The sequence below is a fragment of the Rattus norvegicus genome, chromosome 14 (genome assembly GCF_021556685.1).
Source record: "Rattus norvegicus strain SHRSP/BbbUtx chromosome 14, alternate assembly SHRSP_T2T, whole genome shotgun sequence".
Lineage (NCBI taxonomy): Eukaryota > Metazoa > Chordata > Mammalia > Rodentia > Muridae > Rattus > Rattus norvegicus.
Genome location: NC_141547.1, coordinates 89,200,675 through 89,207,173, shown reverse-complemented (window position 1 = coordinate 89,207,173; position 6,499 = coordinate 89,200,675). Strand labels below are relative to the sequence as shown.

Below are 6,499 nucleotides of genomic sequence, written 5' to 3'. Positions count from 1 at the left end.
AGTGCCCTATCCCTACTTTCCCTTCTTCTACGAGGGTGTTCCTCCACCCATCCACTCACACCTTCCCACCTCACCAACCTGACCTTCACCTACACTGTAGGGTCCAGCCTTGGCAGGACCAAAGGCTTTTCCTCCCATTGGTGCCCAACAAGGCCATCCTCTGCAACATACTTTTTGGATGGTGGTTTAGTCCCTAGGAGCTATGGTTGGTTAGTATTGTTCTTATTATGGGGTTCAAACCCCTTCACTTCTTTCTCTAACTCCTCCATTGGAGACCAGGGTTCTCAGTTCAATGGTTGGCTGCTAGTGTTCACCTCTGTATTGGTCATGCTATGGCACAGCATCTCAGGAGACAACTGTATCATGCTCCTATCAGCAAGCACTTCTTAGCATCAGCAATAAGGTCTGGGTTTGGTGGCCACATATAGGATGGATCCCCAGGTGGGGCAGTCTCTGAATAGCCTTTCTTTTAGTCTCTACTCCAAACTTTGTCTCCATATTTCCTCCTATGAATATTTTTGATCCCCATTCTAAGGACTGTAGCCACCACACTTTGGTCGTCCTTCTTCTTGAGCTTCATGTGGTCTGTGGATTGCATCTGAGTTAATCTAAGCTTTTGGGTTAATATCTACTTATCAGTGAGTATGTACAATTTGTGTTTTCTTGTGATTGTGTTACCTCATTCAGGATGATATTTTCTACTTCCATCCATTTGCCTATGAATTTCATGAAGCCATTGTTTTTGATAGCTGAGTAGTACTCCATTGTGTAAAAGTACCAGATTTTCTGTTTCCATTCCTCTGTTGAGGGACATCTGTGTTCTTTCCAGCTTCTGGCTATTATAAAAAAGATTGCTATAAATATGGTGGAGCATGTGTTCTTTGTATATGTTGGAGCATCTTTTGGGTATATGCCCAGGAGTGGTACAACTGGGTCCTCAGGTAGTACAGTGCCAAATTTTCTGAGGAACCTCCACATGATCTCCAGAGTGGTTGTACCATCTTGCAATCCCACCAACAATGAAGGAGTATTCCTATTTCTCCACATCCTCACCAGAATCTGGTGTCATCTGTTTTTGATCTTAGCCATTCTGACTGGTGTGATGTGGAATCTCTGCGTTGCTTTGATTTGCATTTCCCTGACGATTAAGGATGTTGAACATTTCTTTACATATGTCTCAGCCATTCGATATTTCTCAGTTGAGAACTCTTTATTTAGCTCAGGACCCCATTTTGTAATAGGGTTACTTGATTCTCTGGAGTCTAACTTCTTGAGTTGTTTGTATATTTTGGATATTAGCCCACTCTCAGATGTACGGTTGGTGAAAATCTTTTCCCAATTTGTTGGCTGCCATTTTGTCTTAATGGCAGTGTCCTTTGCCTTACAGAAGCTTTATAATTTTTTGAGGTCCCATTTGTACATTCTTGATTTTAGAGAATAAGCCATTATTCTGTTCAGGAAATTTTCCCCAGTGCCCATGTGATCGAGGCTTTTCAGAACTTTTTCTTCTATTAGATGCAGTGTTTCTGGTTTTATGTGAAGGTCCTTGATCCACTTGGACTTGAGCTTTGTTTGGAGCAATAAGAATGTATTAATGTGGGGTTGGGGATTTAGCTCAGTGGTAGAGTGCTTGCCTAGCAAGTGCAAGGCCATGGGTTTGGTCCTCAGCTCAAAAAAAAAAAAAAAAAAAAAAAAAAAAAAAAAAAAAAAAAAAAAAAGGATCAATGTGCATTCTTCTACATGCTGGCCACCAGTTGAATCAGCACCATTTGTTGAATGGTATTTTTTCCCCCACTGGATAGTTTTAGCTCCTTTGTCAAAGATCAAGTGACCTTAGGTGTGTGGGTTCATTGCTGGATCTTCAATTCTATTCCATTGATCTACCTTTCTGTCTCTATACCAATAACATACAGTTTTCATTACTACTGCTCTGTAACACAGCTTGAGGTCAGGGATGGTGATTCCCCCAGAAGTTCTTTTATTGTTAAGAATAGTTTTTGCTATCCTGAGTTTTTTGTTATTCCAAATGAATTTGCAAATTGCTCTTTCTAACTCTATGAAGAATTGAGTAGGAATTTTGATGAGCATTGAATCTATAGATTGCTTTTGGCAAGATAGCCATTTTAACAATATTAATCCTGCCGATCTATGAGCATGGAAAATCTTTTCATCTTTTGAGATCTTCTTCAATTTCTTTCTTCAGAGACTGGAAATTCTTGTCATACATATCTTTTACTTGCTTGGTTAGAGTCACACTGAGGTATTTTATATTATTTGTGACTATTGTGAAGGGTGTCATTTCCCTAATTTCTTTCTCAGCTTGTTTATCCTTTGAGTAGAGAAAGGCTACTGATTTGTTTGAGTTATTTTGTATCCAGCCACTTTGCTGAAGTTGTTTTTCAGCTGTAGGAGTTCTATGTTGGAACTTTTGGGATCACTTAAGTATACCTATTATATCATCTGAAATAGTAATATTCTGACTTCTTCCTTTACAATTTGTATCCCTTTGACCTCCTTTTTTTTTTTTTTGTCTGATTGTTTTGTCTAGGACTTTGAGTCCTATAATATATTTGGGAGAGAGGGAGTGGGTAGCCTTATCTTATCCCTGATTTTAGTGGGATTGCTTCAAGTTTCTCTCCATTTAGTTTGATTTTGGCTACTGGTTTGTTGTATGCTGCTTTTACTATGTTTCGGTATGGGCCTTGAGAAATTTTTGTGAGTTTGTATAAACCAAATTATCCAGCAAAGAAGAAGGTGGTTGTTGGAATGCTGATCTGTCCATTCTGACATAATAAATGTCATAATTACATTACCGATTTGGTGTCTAGAGGAAATCCAATTCACACACTTAGTATCAGAGTACTGAGAAAAATGCACCATAAAAAGAAGTCATGCGCATACCAGAGTGACTAGGGAGAACTGGCCATTGGTTCTTCTGCACTGCTGGAGTTTCTCACAGTCACTATTTGGTTTGCAATCAGCTCCACCAGTCCTCCAGATGAGCCAGGTGTGTCTGCTACTCTTTCTTTATTGACACCAAGGTGTGAAATACAGACATTCCCACACATACATTGAGATACATCTCTGAACACTGGAAGTCAAAAGGAGAGTCAAAACAGAGATAGGATAAATTTAAACGACTTTATCTCCCCCTATGGCTTCTTATTTTGTGTTTTATTTTCCATCATTTACTCTGGAAATCACATTTTGTAGTTGTGAATCCATGTATGTCTCTAAGACCCCTTTTCAAGGAATGTAACTTAATAAAATGCCTGTAATTTATTGTTAAAGGAAGTAAAACAGGTTTTGATAAGATTATATATGTACATATATGCATACATATATAGATATCCAGATATAAATATACTGAAGTGTACATACACATGCTCAGAAAGAGAATAAGGCAGACAATGGATGGTTTGTAGGGGGAGATAAAGAGAGAGATGTAGAGAAATATACTAGTATAAAAATAGTAATGCACAGATTTTATACTTAAATTGCTGTTTTTCTGCAAGGGAATATTGGCTTATTTATTGGAATATTTAGAAGTTATTAAAAATAATAAAAATGATTACACATTTCTGCATACTTGAATACATTTATATATACATATGTATTTATAAAACCAGACAAATACTTTCATTTATGAGCTAGAATAAATGAAATAAATGTAAAAAATAATTCCACATATCTTAAGACTCTAAGACAATTTAGTGGAATTAGCGGCAGATCACCATCAAAAAATGTTTAAAATATGAAGCTTAGAAATGTGGACAAAACCATGAGCTGGAACTATTGGGAGATTTGCAGCTAAAGGTGGGTTATTAAAGTTGCTTAAAATATGTAACCCAAATACAAACAGATGAACAGAAATGGTACTAAGGAGCAGGAATTGTCTGAGCTGGGTCCACTTGACTTTACAACACTGAACATAAAATATGAGCTCCCTCCCCAGAATAAATCACTTTACAATTTGAAACAGCAATTTTCTTTCAGTAAAAAATATTACTAGGTCATTAAAGCTTTGTTTCAAAACACTTAGGTAGTACTTATTTAGATGTATGGATTCTAATATCCTTAACCAAAAGAGGGATGAATAAGAAAAGTTAGAGTGTACTCCGTATCGTTTTTTCAAGCTAAATAATTTCTCCTTATTTTTTCGCTTTGCTTTCAATAACCCTGGAGTGCAAATGTCACAATCTCCACTTTATAGATAGTGAAATTGCACATAGAAAGGTTAGGTAACGTGGTGGATCATAAATTTATAAACGATGGAGGGAAGCTTTGAATACACCTGCTCCTGCCACCGCATGCATCTGCCTTACTTGGGCGTGGCCCAAGGGGAGAGAAGCTGGAACTGGGGACATGAGAATATTCAAAGCGATGCCAGTGTGAACCAGCCTGTGAAACTTGAACGACTTAAGAAAAACTCTGGGAATTGGGTTCTAAGTGTTTCAGTCCTCAGGGTTTTCTTAATTAATTTTGTAACCTTGAGCAACACATGTACCAACCCGGATTTTTGGCTCTCTCACCTGTGAAATTAGGTCCTTAGCCTAGATGCTCTCTGAGTCAAGTAACTCCTTGCTCTGTAGTTATGATTCTGTAGTTCCAAAGCAAAGTTGTCATGTAACTGCATGGCGGTATGAATGTAGGAGTCATAAAAATAAATACTTGCCAGGATGTATCAGAAACAGTTCAAATGCATCCAAATATGTACTTTCTCATATTGGAAAGAAATAAACAGGCGTCATGAATGATAAATCATGAAGAAATGCAAAAAAACATGAATGATATCAAACAGAGGTAGTAAAATATGAAGACATTGTGTCTAAAACTTTGCTGTGGTTGTAAAATGTATAAGATAGGAGACTAAGGATGGAGAGATGGCTCAGCTGTGGAGAACACTCAATGCTTTGGCAGAGGACCCAGATTTCATCACTTAACAGCAACCATGTGGTGATACTCAACCACCCATAGCTCTAATGCTCTCTCTTGCCTTCCATGGGCATCTGAACATGAATGGTACCCCTCAACTCCTGCAGACACACAATAATAGAGACACTTAAAAAATAAATGCAATCTTAAGGGTTTTTTTTTCTTTTAAAATGACAGAGTCGAATCAAAGAGGCGGCGAGTGTTTCACAGCACCAAGATGTTAAGTCTTCTCTTTCCTTGATGACATGGAACTTTCTTCTCTCAAGTTCTCACCTGGAAATAGAATAATCAGAATGAAAAGGTCCTGTTAAGATGCCAAGAGAAAATATATGTTTGACTTCATATTTATAAATGAATGTGATGGTATATGTTAATGAAGTAGAGAATGGAAAGGTACCATATATTCATTTGTGCATATGTGTGTATGTGTGTGTGTGTGTTTGTGTGTGAGAGGAGGGTCTAGAACTTGGAGCTCCTAGCCTATGTCTAGAGCATGCAGGTGCAGGAAAACACACACACGCACATGCACGCACACACGCCACACACACACACACACACACACACACACACACACACACAAAGATACACACACAGACATGTATAAATATGCAGGCTCATAATGATACAGAATATTTAAAAAAATACATGTAATCTTAAGGTTTTTTATTGGATATTTTTATTTACATTTCTAATGTTATCCCCCTTTTCAGTTTCCCATCCATAAACCCCCTATCCTATCACCCCTCCCTCTACTTCTTTGAAGGTATTCTCCATCACCAAATACCCACCCTTTTGCCCTGACATTCTACTACACTGGGGAGTTCTGCTTTGACAGGACCAAGGGCTTCTCCTCTCATTGGTGCCCAACATGGCTATCCTCTGCTACATATGCAGCTGGAGCCATGGGTCTGTCCATGTGTGTACTCTTTGGGTAGTGATTTTGTCCCTGGGAGCTCTGGTCAATTGGTATTGTTCTCCTGGGGTTGCAAGCCCCTTCAGATACTACAATTCTTTCTCTAACTTCTCCAAATGTGACCCTGATCTCAGTTCAATGGTTGGCTGTACATATCTGCCTCTGTTTTTGTCAGCCTCTGGCAGAGCCTCTCAGGAGACAGCTATAGCAGGCTGCTGTCAGCATGTACTTCTTCGCATCAGCAATATTGTCTAGGTTTGGTGGCTGTATATGGGTTGAATTCCCAGGTGGGGTAGTCTCTGGATGGACTTTCCTTCAGTCACTGCTCTAAACTTTGTCTCCAGTTTCCTCCTATGAATATTTTTGTTCCCCCTTTTAAGAAGGACTAAAGCATCTGTACATTGGTTATCCTTCTTCTTGAGCTTCATGTGATCTGTGGAGTGTATCTTGGGTAATTTGAGCTTTTGGGCTTATATCCAGTTATAAGTGAGTGCATACCATGTGTGTTTTTTGTTTTTGTTTTTGTTTTTGTTTTGTTTTGTATTTGTTTTTTTTGTTTTTGTTTTTGTTATTGGATTACCTCACTCAGGATATTTTCTAGTTCCACCCATTTGCCTATGAATTTCATGAAGTCATTGTTTTTGATAGCTG

The 6,499-nt window shown here is 38.3% G+C and overlaps 1 long non-coding RNA gene across 1 annotated transcript in view; it reads right to left on the bottom strand.

The window, feature by feature from the left end:
* Positions 1 to 3,595: 3,595 nt before the first annotated feature.
* Positions 3,596 to 6,499, bottom strand: part of LOC148001448 (uncharacterized) — a 41,954-nt gene continuing 39,050 nt past the window's right edge. Inside the window, exon 3 of the long non-coding RNA XR_015637131.1 lies at positions 3,596 to 5,208. This is a non-coding gene — a long non-coding RNA (uncharacterized LOC148001448). The remainder of the gene's footprint in view (positions 5,209 to 6,499) is intronic.